Below are 15,458 nucleotides of genomic sequence, written 5' to 3'. Positions count from 1 at the left end.
TTGAGGCCAAGGTAACTCGGAATTAAAAATAGAAGGGACTTGTTACATTGGAGACCATGCCTTTGGATTCAAAGAAACTGGAAATCAAAGATAAGAAGAAATCTTGCATGGAGATTTCATTTGACCTATCTTAATTTCGATAGTTATGGTTTTATTTTATTTGAGACTTTTAATTTGGTTACATTACATGTAATTCTATAGTTGCGCTATAGTCTTAGTAATGAAATTTTAAATTCGATGACACTCCACAAGTCTTGGTTCCTACAAGGGGTTTTGTAGCGATGACACTCCACAAGTCTTGGTTCCTACAAAGGGTTTTGTAGCGTGAAAATGCATGACTTTTATTTAAAATTTAAGAGAAATCTTATTTGGGACGAAATCATTTTAGAAATTTTGTTTACTCTTCAAAATTTTCACTAAATTTGTTATTTCCTCAAAATAGGGGGTAAGTACTCCTTTATCATTTTCTTTCTTTTGCCCTTCTTCACATTTCACAGAGAATAATTAAAGTTACTTAAAATGAAATTAAATATGCCTCGTATTTGGTATAATGTTCTCAAAATATATAATTCCAATATGAAATGAAACTAAACGTATTCAAATTTAACTTTCTTTTCATAATATAAATCAAATTTAACTACTAGTGTGGTTTATAAAATTTGATTTGACAGTGTTTTCTTTTGAATATACGTGTAATGTATATGTGCAAAATGATCGAAATACAATCAGACTGTAATGTTGAAAAAATATAAAATAATGTATGATGAAGAGTGAAACTTCATCTAATTATCTTTATATGTCACTTTAAATGGAACTTTCTCAAAAATGAGCAGGAACCAATCTTCCCTTTCGTTATTCTTGAATACAATTTACAAAATCTATAGAGCGTTAATGGTTAAAATCGCAACCTGGCTAATTAGGACTGGGGAGCTTGAAGGATTAACAATAAATCTTAAAATGACATTCAAAGGGATTTCTACCTTTACTCACTAGTTAACCTATCCTACTTGAACCAGACTTGATATCTTAGCAAAACATTTCCCTTTGTCTCAGATATCTCCAATAATTAAGGTCAAGGCAATTTAGTGGAGAGGATTAGATTGTTGTAGCCGGTAGAAGTGTGGAGCAGCCTCCAAGAGCCCTGATCTTGGAGTGCATGTCGAAGATCCCCCTTCTGAGAGCTTGCACAATGTCACTGTACTATCCAACAGTAGAAGATATCAGTATATTAAAACTTCAAAGGCTGATAAAATTTTATATGAATGTGAACTATCAAAGGAATTTGCATTCTTTATCTTTGCTCCAGCAAGTTTGATTGCTTCTGCAGTTCTGTACATATCATCTGTGCCTATTGCAAAATCTGTAAAGAAACAGATGACAAATATATCAGAGAAATTACTCTTCATTAACAGGCATAAAAAATTTTAATAGAGAAACATAAGTTAGGAAGCATTTTAGTGAAAAAAAAAAGACTTGTATAAGAGATATTCACACTTCTAATGAAAACTTCACAAACTAAGACATGTCAAGCAAACATTTATATGCACTATGATAGATTATGCCTAATAAAAAATTAGTACTTACATAAAAGCTCTACTTTTCCAATCATTTATTCAAAACAGAAAAAGCCTTTTATGATAACTGCAGCATTGAAATTTTGTGTTGTAGGACTAACAATAACAATAATCGAAAAGGATGGGAGTTTATCATAACATTTATCATAACATTTTAAAAGCCTTGTACCACTTGAAAAATTTATCGTAACATTTTAAAATCATGGAACAAAAGAAGGATATTTAGAAGCAAACCTCCTATAATTTTTTTTTCTCATGAGTTCAAAACATCAAGCCATGAACCCAAAATAAGTCACAGAAATCTCTAGTACGGAACAATAAAATGGCCTTCTAAAGAGAGTCATTTTCATCTTAGTTCGCCAACCATACAAGAAACTGAAGGAACCGAGACATCACTTCTTGTTTCAGAGTCAATGCAGATTATGACACCACTCCCTTCTATTAATGAATTAATCAATTCAGCAAGCTAGGCTAGTCCACCAACAACTAGAAAACCAGTCCCAATTTGCATTCCTTCCACCAACAATCCGAATTTGCAACCAGAGTCAATTGCTCTTCTAAGCACATAAATACTTATTAAAATATGAAAAAGGGTAAGCATCCATGAAACCAAAAAGTTCACCATACTATAGATTTTTGGCAAAACAGAGAAATCCCAATAACAGAGGCATTGATACATTATATTGACAAGAACAAAGAAACAAAATAAAGAGATTGAATCAAATAGAAAAAAAAAGTGATTAAAATTCAGACAAAAAAAAGTTATTAAAATTCAGACAATCATGTGATTAAAATCATGTTCCGTTCGAAGAAATTCCAATTAATAATGGCATGAGCAAGACTAAAGCATGCTAATATTTAACAAAATTCCAGCCCCAATTTACTTCCCTGCCACCAATTTGCAATCACGGAGTCAGAAGAGATAGCGGGGTCGAGGAGAGAGCGGGATCTTCTTGGTACGGCGATGGACTTGCTGCGCTTCAGTGCAGCGGAGCAGAGCAGAGCAGAGAAAAGCTTCAGGCAAGCAGTAAGCAGTGGTACATGACGGGCTTCGTCTCTCGCAGCTGCAACAGATTCGAACCACGCACAACTAGAGGAGATGGTGAGCAGCTCTGACAAAAGAGAGGAAGCAGAAGACCCCGGCGTCGCTGTCTCTGTGGATCCAACAGAAACAGTACTGATTGAAGCTCGAGAAAAAAGGTTTAGAGTTAGAGGGCTTCTTCTTCTTCTCCTTTAGCAGAGAGAACTAGAGAAGGAAGAGGAGGGAGGAGACGAAGAACACGAAGCAGCTAGATGAACAACTTTTTTTATTTTTTTTTGTTTTCTTTTCATGTGTTTTTGTTTTGTTTTTTTAAATTATTTAAGATTTTAAAATATAAGATTAAAGTTAGTTGAATGTTAAAATTTAATTAATTTAAAATGATAATTTTTATTTAACATAAAAAAAGACATTTAAGTTTTTTCATATATTTATATAAAAAATATTTTTTATTTTTATTAAATTATGAGGGTATTTTAGTAAAAATAATGTTAAGATATATATTTAAAAAAATAAAAATTAAATGCTGACGGAGATAATATAATTCACGTGGCGTTTTGTTATTTGTCCACATTTTTATTATATCGGTATGTATAAATTTATTATTGTACCGTAACAAACACCTAGTTTTTATTGTGATAAATGCACTATATAAATTAAGTGTACTCTCTGTGCTAGAGTAGCCATGGAATATTGTTTTTGTCATTTCAATGTTGCATTTATCACAAAGTCATTGATGGTTGTATAATTTTCTTTTTTTAAATATTTTTTATTATATATCATTCATAAAATATATGTTGTTTTTTTATTTAAACTCAAGACTTCTTAGGTTATATATAAGTCAGTTATCATTTTAACTAATTTCTTTTATTATTTATATATATTTATTTAACAAATAAAAGAATAAATTAATAATTATGACGTGAATATCTATTAATACATACATACATTTATACATACATACATTAAGTTAAAGATGAATAGATTTTAATATGTAAGAATATTAAATTACCAGACTAAAAATATACGCTTTTTATTTTTAATATTGGACCGGGAGTGGTGTTGGACTCCATTATGGGGGAGGGAGGGGCTTAACTAGCTTGTGGTGTCAGCCTAGTAACAACCCAGACCCTCCGAGTTCTAACACCCTACACGGACCGTCCGATTTCCCTCTCAGCAGACGCACGGTCCGATTTCAAAGGGGATGGACACGCGTCGCGTTGCAGCAGCTCCCGAAACGGTGCCTTGAAACCAAACACTTACTCATGCATTCACCCCTCTCACCATCTGAAAACATCACTTTCTCAGATTTCATTTTCAAGTTGAAGCCTCCATTCTTCTTCTTCTTTCTCCTCTCAGTTGTGCATGGTTGAAGAAATAAAAGCATGCCAAAGAAGAACAAAATTAGAGATATTGATCGACTTGAATTTCATGTTATGCATTATCTCAGTCATCTTGATTATGTAAGTTTTTTTTGAATATTTTTAAATTTTTTTATTTAAAATTATTATTGTTAACGATTTATTTCTTATGATTGTTATTATTAGAAGTGCAAATTAAAAATATAAATAAAATGATTATTAGTATTTTTCAGCATTTATATGATTTTTTTAAATTTTTTTAACTAATTTTTAATTGTAAATATTATTGTTAGTAAATTAATTATTATTATTTTGTTAGTTGTTACATTTTAAAATGTAAACAGAATGCTAGGTATTTTTTAATAAAGGACATAAATTTTTTTTTTGGAATTTTTTAATATTTTGTATTATAATTATTATTTAATATAAATATAACCAAATTAAAAAGAGAGCCCCAACGGCTCAATTTTTATTATAATTATTATTGAAAATAGGGTTAATTTTTTAAAATCTTTTTAAAATTATTAATTATAATTGTTATGAATGAAGGTAAATGTTATTGTTGTTGTGAGAAACTGTTAATCTTACTTTGGGAATAATTTAAATTTTTTAATTGTAATTTTCATTGTTAGCAAGTTGGTTAGTTGTTATGAATGTTGTTAAAAAAAGAATTTAGGCATAGAGTGATTATTATTATTTTTTATAATTGAGGAAAATATGCTTAAATAATAGTATATGACTAATTAATATTAGATATTATTCAAGATAAATATGTTATTGTAGAGAATTTTGATTAGATATTTATGTATTAGTTATTATTATTATTATTATTATTATTAGTAGTAAGTTATGAATAATTAGGATTAATAATTAACTTTAGAAGTTAGAATTATCTATTTTATAAGGATTTAGTAAATGAATTTATGGTAGTAACTTATTTTTTGTTGAGCTATTTGTGCAAATTTTGTAACCATGATATTTATTTAATTTTGGTAGGAGTTTATTATTTTAGTTGTTGTGGTTAAAAAATTATTTTATTTTAGTAGTAAGTTAGTAAGTGTTAAGAAGTTGAGTAATATTTTATTATGTTTTTTGTAGAAGTTAAGAATGTTGGCATGTGACCACCCAGTTCCTCCGGATCGGTACAACGATAGGGTGGAGGAGCATTTATGACTTACCGGCTTTTATCATGCATCACAGATTGGGGTAGTCCAATGTCAAAAGGCACTGGTGAATGCTCTAATCGAGCGGTGGCACCCCGACACACATACGTTTCACCTTCCCATTGGTGAATGTGTCGTGACTCTTGAAGATGTGGCTCTAATTCTTGGTCTTCTGATGGACGGACTTCCAGTTACAGGGATGACCATGAGTAGTTTCGAAGCCTTGGAGGCGGAGTGTTTGCATCAATTCGGAGTTGCACCGCGTAAGTCGGACTGTAGAGGCAGCTGCATAAAACTGACTTGGTTGCGGGATCTTAAAGAAAATTTATAGTTGACTGATGAAATTGGTATACAGAGGTATTTCAAGTGCCACATTATGTTGCTTATCGGAACGATCTTGTTTGGGGATAAATCAGGGGCAGGTGTGCACTGGAAGTTTCTACCCTTGCTTCGTGATTTTGGTAGTATTATACAATACAGTTGGGGATCTGCATGCCTAGCACACCTCTACAGGGCGTTATGTCATGCATCTCGAGTTGACTGTAAGGAAATAGATGGTCCACTAACACTTCTGCTCGGTTGGACTTGGATCCGACTGCCATATCTATCGCCGGTTCTTAGGGAGCCCCGCAGTTTTCTGCTAGCAAACAGGTAATATTATGATTAAATGTACCCCTATCTTGATATTTATAACTCAGTTGACAACATTAAATGTATCATATTAGATGGCGAAACTAGGAGCGTGGTGACCGACGATATAGATATCTGAAGCTAGCTGACTTTAGGAAGGCCTTTGATGAACTTCAGGAAGGCCAGGTGAGTTTTCATTAAATTAGTATTAGTTTCGGGTTTAGTGCCTGAGTAAATCTTATGAAGCATTGTTAATGTCATTGTTATGTGGGTTGTAATCATGAGTTCTTTTATTTTTTCCAGTTTGTGTGGGTTGCGTATGCTGTGGATCGCGTGGATCCGAACATAATTCCTGCTGAAATCTATATGTACTCGGTTGTCTGGAGCGCTACAGTGCCTTTGGTGTCATTTGAATGTATCGAGTGGCATGCTACCGATAGGTATAGGCGACAGTTCGGTTTCGTTCAGGGAGTACCTCACGAGGAGCGGAATCTGGACAAGGCGCATGGAGAAGTCCTGACTGGTCCTAAGAGTCTTAACTGGGCCATGGCACCGACTCATTACAGTTGGGTGATGCATTGGACAAACAGGTATCACCACGTTCTTTTTGAGCTTCCCATGCCTTCACAGCATCCGTTGGATACTTACATGCATTGGTACCGAGGAAAATTTGGGGACCACTTGAACTTGTCGAATCTTGTGGGTGAAGAGAATGATGAGGGTAATCAGAATTTGGATGAGGGTAATCAGGATATCGATGAGGGTAGTCAGGATATGGATGATGACAATGAAGAACAGGAGCCACATTTGCCTCAGATACCACCTCCAAATCCGCTTCCACAAGAACAACCCCAGTTCTCAGGCCAGTATGTACCTGAGACACATTTCAACCCATCATTTCCACAGCATCAACAATATTGGAGTATGTCACAGTTTGAACCAGGCGAAGGCGGTTCTTTTAGCCAGTTGCTTGCGTTTATGGCTGGAGATGCAGGACAGTCACAATATGGCCAACAAACTGAGTTCATGCCAGGTAGGTATTCGTTGGATGCGAGGTATCCGGGCCATACCTCATCGGTGGCTTCTGGAGGGTTCCTATCTGTTGACTCTAGTAGGAGTGACGGTGGACGCAGAGTGATAAACCACTATTTTATGGTTTATCTTGTGCTCAATTGAGTGGATTTTATCAATTTTTCATACACTTATTCATATGATTTGCATGAGTTTACGTTTTCCTTCCTGATTTTGTGCTATGATTGAAAACATGCTTTTTTTGTCTTAATTTTGATATGTTTAATCTTCTTTTATTACCATTCGATGCCTTGATATGTGTGTTAAGTGTTTTCAGAGATTACAGGGCAGGAATGGCTTAGAGGACAGAAAGAAAACATACAAAAATGGAAGGAAAGCACAAAAATAGAGTTTTGAAGAAAAGGGACAGCGACGCGAACGCATGGACGACGCGGCCGCGTGCCTAGCGCGAAAAGGCATCGACGCGAACGCGTGACTGACGCGGACGCGTGCCTTGAGCTGAACGCAAATGACGCGTACGCATGACCAAAGCGAATGCGTGACAGATGCCACGCACCAGAATCTATAGAAAACGCCCCCAGCGATTTCTGGACCCTTTTTCGGCCCAATTCAGAATCCAGAAACACAGAATATAAGCCAGAGAATGGAGGAATCAAAGGAAAGGACGGATCATGCTTCCATTATTCACTTTTCATAATTTAGATGTAGTTTTTAGAGAGAGAGGTTCTCTCCTCTCTCTTAGGATTTAGGATTAGGATTCCTCTTAAAGGATTTAGAATTATTTCTTCTCAATTTCCAGGTTTAATGTTCTTTTTATTTATTTTCTCAATTTTGCGTATGAACTCTTTATGTTTAGATTGATTTTCTATTTAATATATTTTGAGGTATTTCAGATTTGACTTTGCTTTGTTTTATTTATATGGATGTTTTTAATTTGATTTAGATATTTTCTTCCTTTTGGCTTTGGTTAAGTAATTGGTAACACTTGAGTTGTCAAACTCAGCAGTGGTTGAAATTGGCAGATTACTGATTGAATTGGATCGCTCTGAAACTAGTCTTCCCACAGGGATTGACTAGAACTTGAGGATCAAGCTAATTAGTCCACTTGACCTTCCTTTGTTTAGTAAAGGCTGACCAAGTGGGATTAAAACCCAATTCTCATCACACCTGATAAGGATAACTAGGATAGGAATTCTAATTCTCATACCTTGCTAAGAGTTTTATTAATTATTAATTTATTTTTCCTGTCATTTAAATTACCTGTTCCGTATTCTAAAAACCCCCAATTTACAAGACTCATAACCAATAATTAGAACACCTCCCTGCAATTTCTTGAGAAGACGACCCGAGGTTTAAATACTTCGGTTATCAATTTATTTAGGGGTTTGTTACTTGTGACAACCAAAACTTTTGTAAGAAAGAAATTCTTGTCGGTCTAGAAGCTATACTTACAACGCGAATTTATTGTGAAAATTCTAGATCGCGTGAGAGTTTCGTTCTTCAAAATGGCGCCGTTGCCGGAGAATTGCAAACGTGTGCCTTATTATTGGTTATTGTAAATATTTGCTTTTTGATTTGTTTTTATTTTTATTTTTATTTTTACTTTTTCGTAAATTAAGAGGTTATTGGTTTTTATTTAGTTATAAAAAAATTTTCAGATTTTTATTTTAAAATTTTTTTTATCTTATCTTATCTTAGTTTTAAATTTCAAAATTCAAATATTTTTTTCAAAAATCATATCTTTTTCAAAATCTTATCTTATCTTATTTCAAATTCAAATTTCAAAATTTAAATCTTTTTCAAATCTTTATCTTATATTGTTGACTTTTTCAAATTTTAAATTTCAAAATTTAAAATTCTAAATTCATAATTTAATTTTCAAATTCAAAAATTTAAATTTCAATAACCTTTTAATTTAAATTTGTTTTTATTTTCGTTTTTAATTTTTATTAGCTATTATGAATTCTCACACCTTTGGCTATGAGTTTGGTTACAATCATGTTACAGGAAGAGGAGATTACAATGAAAGCTTAGGCCATAGATGGGACAATCAAAGATGGGAGGAGGCACAAGGATTTGATCAACCCTCTTGGCAACAACCACCTCCAAGGCACTATCAACAACCATTCTATGATGCATACCAAAATGATGACTATGGTGGACCCCCTTGTGGTTACCAAAAAGCCCCGCCATATGCTTATGAACCATCTCCTCAACACAACTTTGAACCACCATACTCACAAGCCCCTTACCACCAAACACCACCATATGACCCTAACCTGTATCCACCACACCAACCACCATATGAACCACACCCAGAACCACCACCTCAATATTCACCATCTCCATATCCTTATCAAGAAGAACCACCTTCCTATTATGAACCCTTTCTCCAAAATAATGAACCCTCATATCCACCCCAATCTCCAATGGATGACATCCTTCGTGGTCTTCTTCAAGGGCAAGCAAAGATGAAAAGGAATGTACTGGAATTAGTGACTGCTTTAACCGAGGTAGTAAATCAATTAGCTTCCCAACATCTGAACACTCAAGGAACCCCCACGATTTCATATGGAGAATCTACTGAAGAACGTAGCATGAAGGAGACACTAGAAACTTCAGTGGACAATGAGCAGCACAACTTTGTATTGGAACAGTTAGAGGAAGCCGTGATCGTTGAAGAGGAAGACGTAGTTGAAGACTTGGGAGATGCGAAACCTCCATGGGAAACTCAAGTCATAGAGCCCCCTTCTAAGGAGTTTGAAATTGATGTTGAGGAGGGTGTACAACCTCCAAAGCATATCATAGTTGAAGACTTTGAAGGGGATGATCAAGAGATGGATTCAATCATTAATGAATTCTTATCTACAATTGAATCCTCTCCCATTGGACTTGAGATGAAGATTCAAGAAGAAGAAGCACAACCTCCTATGCCCTTGGTAAATAATGAAGAAGAGACTGAATGGGAAGAAATCTACCAGGAGGAAGAGGTTGAAATTGAAGAAGCTTGCAAAGAGGTGAAAGTTGTCAAAGAAGAGCCCAAGGGAATGGAGCTGGAAATCACCTTGCCAAGGTTGCTGGAGACCTCTTCCCCAAAGCCATCACCATCCATCCCTTCATTCAAGTGGGTAAATCTCTCATCTCTAAGCTTAATTAGCTCACTTGAATATGCTTTGCTTGAAACAAATGGTCAGCTTAGAGCTCTTTGTGCGCTTTAAGAGTAAGAGAGAGATGGTTAGTGGTAGGAGTCGTCATGCAAGATTTAATATGGTGAAAGCTCAAAGTTTAAATGCAAAGGTTGGTGTAAAGCTCAACTGAATGGGTCTAGGAAGTTGTTTGGCCACTTTAGTGAGAATTTAGATTGCCTGCCACGCGGTTGGAACACTAATAATCAACAAGAAGACAGGTGCAAAAGCAAGGTTTGAGACCCCGGAATTTAGTCTAGAAATCAACACTGTTGGGGCCTTGTCACTTGCTTTAACTTGCTTGAAGGCTTTCTGCGCCTAGTTTGGGATCCTGGAGGATACTGGAATTGCAAATATTGGTGGAGATTCCTGGATGAGTACAAGCACAAGCCACCAAAACAAAGGACTCCCCAAATATCCAACTTAAGGACTTTAACTAAAAGTGCTAGGTGGGAGACAACCCACCATGGTATGATCGTTCCTTTTTCAATTTTAATTTTATTTCGTTTTGTTTGTTTTTAAGTTTTATTTTATTTCATTGAACCTGGAATTCTTCATAACATCCACATTAGCATTGCATTTTGCATTCTACATAAAAAAAACACGCATACGACGCGATAGCGTCGCTGACGCGTCCGTGTCACCAGTGCGTTTTGAAGAAAAGAGAATTGAACAGAGTCACGCGAGAGCGTGGCTGGAGGCGTGCCTTTGGCACAAACATGCCCACGCGTCCGCGTCACCCACGCGAACGCGTGACCCTAAAAATCGACGTAAAACGGGTGTATGGCAGCAAGTTGTGATGGAGTGGGGCTGGAACCGCGCTAGAAGCACAACCCCCACCATGTGAACACGTGCCCCACGCGTCCGCGTCGTTTTTCAAAGTATGGCCATTCATGCAATCGCGTCAACCACGCTACCGCGTCACTCAGATTTTTGACAAAATGCATTTAAAACAGAGAGTTGCGCGACCGCGAGGCTACCCTCGCGCTAATGGCACAAATCATTCCACGCGAACGCGTGACCCACGCATCCGCGTCACTTCATAGAAGCGCTATCCGCGCGAACGCATAACCCATGTGCTCGCGTCGCTTGCGACGCACAACTTATCCAGATCAGCGCCAATTATCTTATCTTTTCTTTTCTAATCCTAATTTCTTCTATCTTTTCTTCTTTCTTCTTTCTTTCTTACTTACTTCTTCTTCATCTCTTCAACTTCTCATCATCCTTCTTCACTTCCATTCTATTTTATTTAATTTATTTGCCTACTTTCACTCATTGCATTTTAATTTTGCGCATATTTTTATTTTCTTTTCTAAATTTATTATTTTTCATTGGTGTTAAATGTTCTTATTCAGATGTTATATCTTTTCTGGTATTATTTGGTGCTTAGTGAATTGTTTTACACTGTTGGATGATATTTATCTGTCAACGCCAATCTTTTATGATATCTGTGTTCCTTTTTGTATTGACATGCATTTATATTGTCCTTCATTATCTGCTGTCTCTTCCCCTTTGTTGCAATGTTTGCACTATTGATATGCCACGTACTTTTATTATTTTCTCACTTGCATGTTGTAGCTACCATGTAACTGAGACCCTTATCATTTGGCATTAACCCACCCATACTTCATTTATTTTCTTATCTTTATTTCTGGGTTACTTTTCTTCCCTTTTTCTTTCAAGATGGCCACCCGAAAGGGAACCGGAAGACGTTTACATGGGGAGTCAGACAAGTCCATCTGCAAAATCTTTAGAGAAAAGCATCAGTTGGAGCCACCCATCCACTTGCACATCTCAGCACGCACCAAGGACGGTGCAATCTTTAAGTGTGGGGAGGTCGATACCGCTCTCCGTGGGTTAGTACCTTCCTGTCTCAACATCAATATTTAAATTTTCTTTGTTTGTTCATTTGTTCCATTTGCATATTTGATTGCATATTTGTTTGATTTCGTGCATATTTTACCACCACCTGGTTAAAGTAATATTTTCTTTTTCAAGAAAATTTTTATAGCATTTCACTAATTTGAATTAAAATTTTTGAAAAACTTGTTTGAAGAAATATTATACTGGAACATGGTTTAGAGCTCGAACACACAAAACCTGTGAGATTTTTGAGCTTATTTGAATTGGTTGCATCTTATCAACCAATATTTTATTTTTTTGGTGTGTGTTTTTCTCTCTAAAATTGTGATCTTTGTCTTGCTTAATTCTATATTTCCATTGTTTGATGTATGCATGCACTTATATGATTGAGGCCTTGTTTCACTTAGCTTACATACCCATATGACCTTAACCTTTCATTATCCTTTGCAAACCAATTTGAGCCTATTTTACACCTTTTATTCTTTACTTTAGCACATCATTAACTCTAAGCAGAAAACAATAATGTCCTTAATTTGAATCCTTGGTTAGCTTAGACTAGTGACAGTGCTCATGAATTAAGTGTGAGGAAGTTGAATTTGGAAACATTTGGTTTGAGAATTGAGTATATTAGAATTTTCTGAAAATGTGAAAGAAATGTTTAGGACATGATTCAAGCATTCAATACCTTAATCATATGCATTGAAAAAAAAAAGAGAAAAATAAATAAATAAATAAATAAATAAATAAATAAATAAAAAAGAGAGAGAAAAACAAAAAAAAAAAGAGCAAATAATAAAAAGGGGACAAAAGTACCCCAATGTTAAATTAATGAAAAATCAATGCATATATAATAAAATTAAAGAAAAGTTGATACATGAGTATGTGATGTAAAAGTGGAAATTTTGGGTAGCTAGGCATGAATTAGAATTATATAGAGTATATGTATGTTAGGTGAAAGCTTAGGTTAGTCAAAGATTCATATTTTAGCTCACTTGGCCATACATATATCCTCACCCTTACCTTAGCCCCATTACAACCTTGAAAAGACCTCATGATGTTTGCATTGGTACATTAAATATTGTTGATTGGTTAAGTGAAGAAAAAAGTTTAGAAAGCATGACTAGAGAAGAGTAGAGTGAATTACCTTATACACTTGAGAGATTAGAGTGATATACACTTCCAGTGAGGGTTCAATGCTTAATTCTATGTTCCCTGCTTTCATGAGCTATCTTCTTACAAGTTTACTTGTCTTTTATTGTATAATTTGAATTAGTAAAATCTGATTTATGTTTGTCTTGAAGAGCTTATTTACTTTTAACCAAGTAGATAGAAACATCTTAGCATGTAGTTGCATTCATATAGATAGGCTGCATTGCATACTCTCTATCATTCCTCTTCACCCCTTTATAGCTTCTCTTGAGCTTAGTATGAGGACTTGCTAATGTTTAAGTGTGGGGAGGTTGATAAACCACTATTTTATGGTTTATCTTGTGCTCAATTGAGTGGATTTTATCAATCTTTCATACACTTATTCATATGATTTGTATGAGTTTACGTTTTCCTTCCTGATTTTGTGCTATGATTGAAAACATGCTTTTTTGGTCTTAATTTTGATATGTTTAATATTTTCTTATTACCATTCGATGCCTTGATATGTGTGTTAAGTGTTTTCAGAGATTACAAGACACGAATGGCTTAGAGGACAGAAAGGAAACATACAAAAATGGAAGGAAAGCACAAAAATAGAGTTTTGAAGAAAAGGGGCAGCGACGCGAACGCATGGATGATGCGGTCGCTTGCCTAGCGCGAAAAGGCATCGATGCAAGCACGTGACTGACGCGGACGCGTGCCTTGAGCAGAACGCAAATGACGCGTACGTATGACCAAAGCGAACGCGTGACAAGGAAAACTCTCAGATGACGCGAACGCGTGATCTACGTGAACGCGTGACAGACGCCACGCACCAGAATCTACAAAAACGCCTCCAGAGAATTTTGGACCCTTTTTCGGCCCAATTCTGAATCCAGAAACACAGAATATAAGCCAGAGAATGGAGGAATCAAAGGAGAGGACGGATCATGCTTCCATTATTCACTTTTCATAATTTAGATGTAGTTTTTAGAGAGAAAGGTTCTCTCCTCTCTCTTAGGATTTAGGATTAGGATTTCTCTTAAAGGATTTAGGATTATTTCTTCTCAATTTCCAGGTTTAATGTTCTTTTTATTTATTTTCTCAATTTTGTTTATGTACTCTTTATGTTTAGATTGATTTTCTATTTAATATATTTTGAGGTATTTTAGATTTGACTTTGCTTTGTTTTATTTATATGGATGTTTTTAATTTGATTTAGATATTTTCTTCCTTTTGGGCTCTGGTTAAGTAATTGGTAACACTTGAGTTGTCAAACTCAGCAGTGGTTGAAATTGGCAGATTACTGATTGAATTGGATCGCTCTGAAACTAGTCTTCCCACAGGGATTGACTAGAACTTGAGGATCAAGCTAATTAGTCCACTTGACCTTCCTTTGTTTAGTAAAGGCTGACCAAGTGGGATTAAAACCCAATTCTCATCACACCTGATAAGGATAACTAGGATAGGAATTCTAATTCTCATTCCTTGCTAAGAGTTTTTTTAATTATTAATTTATTTTTCGTGTCATTTAAATTACCTGTTCCGTATTCTAAAAACCCCCAATTTACAAGACTCATAACCAATAATAAGAATACCTCCCTGCAATTCCTTGAGAAGACGACCCGAGGTTTAAATACTTCGGTTATCAATTTATTTAGGGGTTTGTTACTTGTGACAACCAAAACTTTTGTAAGAAAGGAATTCTTGTCGGTCTAGAAGCTATACTTACAACGCGAATTTATTGTGAAAATTCTTGATTGCGTGAGAGTTTCGTTCTTCACGGAGTTCTTAATAGTCAAAATCCGCACCGTGTTTCCAAGGGACTCATTGAAGAAAATGCTAACACACTTGAGCAAGAGACCGATGCGTATCTAGTGGACAACCCGGATGACGAGGACGATGATGAGGAGGATGAAATAGAGGAGTTCGATGAGGGCGAAGAGTCCCGTAATGATGGTATTTATATTGTGTATTTTGCTTTACATGATACATTAGTTATTTATTTTGTGGTCATAAATGGTGTCTCTGTTTGGTTTTTCCTGAATGATATGTGGTATCTATGTTGCCTTGAGTACATAATAGACTATATTTAATTGTGTTTATAAAATTGTATCCAGGTAAGGTAGCCACTCCGGATGACAAAGCCAAAGGTTACAATATGAGGATTGATCCTCCACGTCGTAGCGCTAATTGCTACACTCCATCTGTGTTCAAAAAGGCCGCCAAAAAATGCAAGGACTTTGTGAAGGATGTAAAGTGGTCAATGAGAAAATACTTGTGGTGTAATGAACTTATTTACGTATTAATGAACTGGAGTATGTTTAAAGATATTTGTATGTGTTGGTCCTTATGTATTATTTAGTTGGACTATGGTCAGGTTACTTTGTATGTTGAGAGTATTTACGTATTAATGAAGTTCATATATTGCTACTAATATCATATCAAATTAACACAGGTGGACAATTGATGTCATATTATAT

The 15,458-nt window shown here is 35.2% G+C and overlaps 1 long non-coding RNA gene across 1 annotated transcript; it reads right to left on the bottom strand.

The window, feature by feature from the left end:
• Positions 1-826: 826 nt before the first annotated feature.
• On the bottom strand, positions 827-2,925 carry LOC148581518 (uncharacterized). The gene is made up of 2 exons (XR_015886064.1): positions 1,809-2,925; positions 827-1,360 (listed from the first exon to the last, which is right to left on the bottom strand). It is a non-coding gene; the product is annotated as an uncharacterized LOC148581518 (long non-coding RNA).
• Positions 2,926-15,458: the final 12,533 nt, after the last annotated feature.

This window comes from Arachis ipaensis, chromosome B10 (assembly GCF_059453495.1).
Source record: "Arachis ipaensis isolate K30076 ecotype BB chromosome B10, ASM5945349v1, whole genome shotgun sequence".
Classification (NCBI taxonomy): domain Eukaryota; kingdom Viridiplantae; phylum Streptophyta; class Magnoliopsida; order Fabales; family Fabaceae; genus Arachis; species Arachis ipaensis.
Note: the sequence above shows the minus strand (reverse complement) of the source record. Positions and strands in the feature narration are given on the sequence as shown.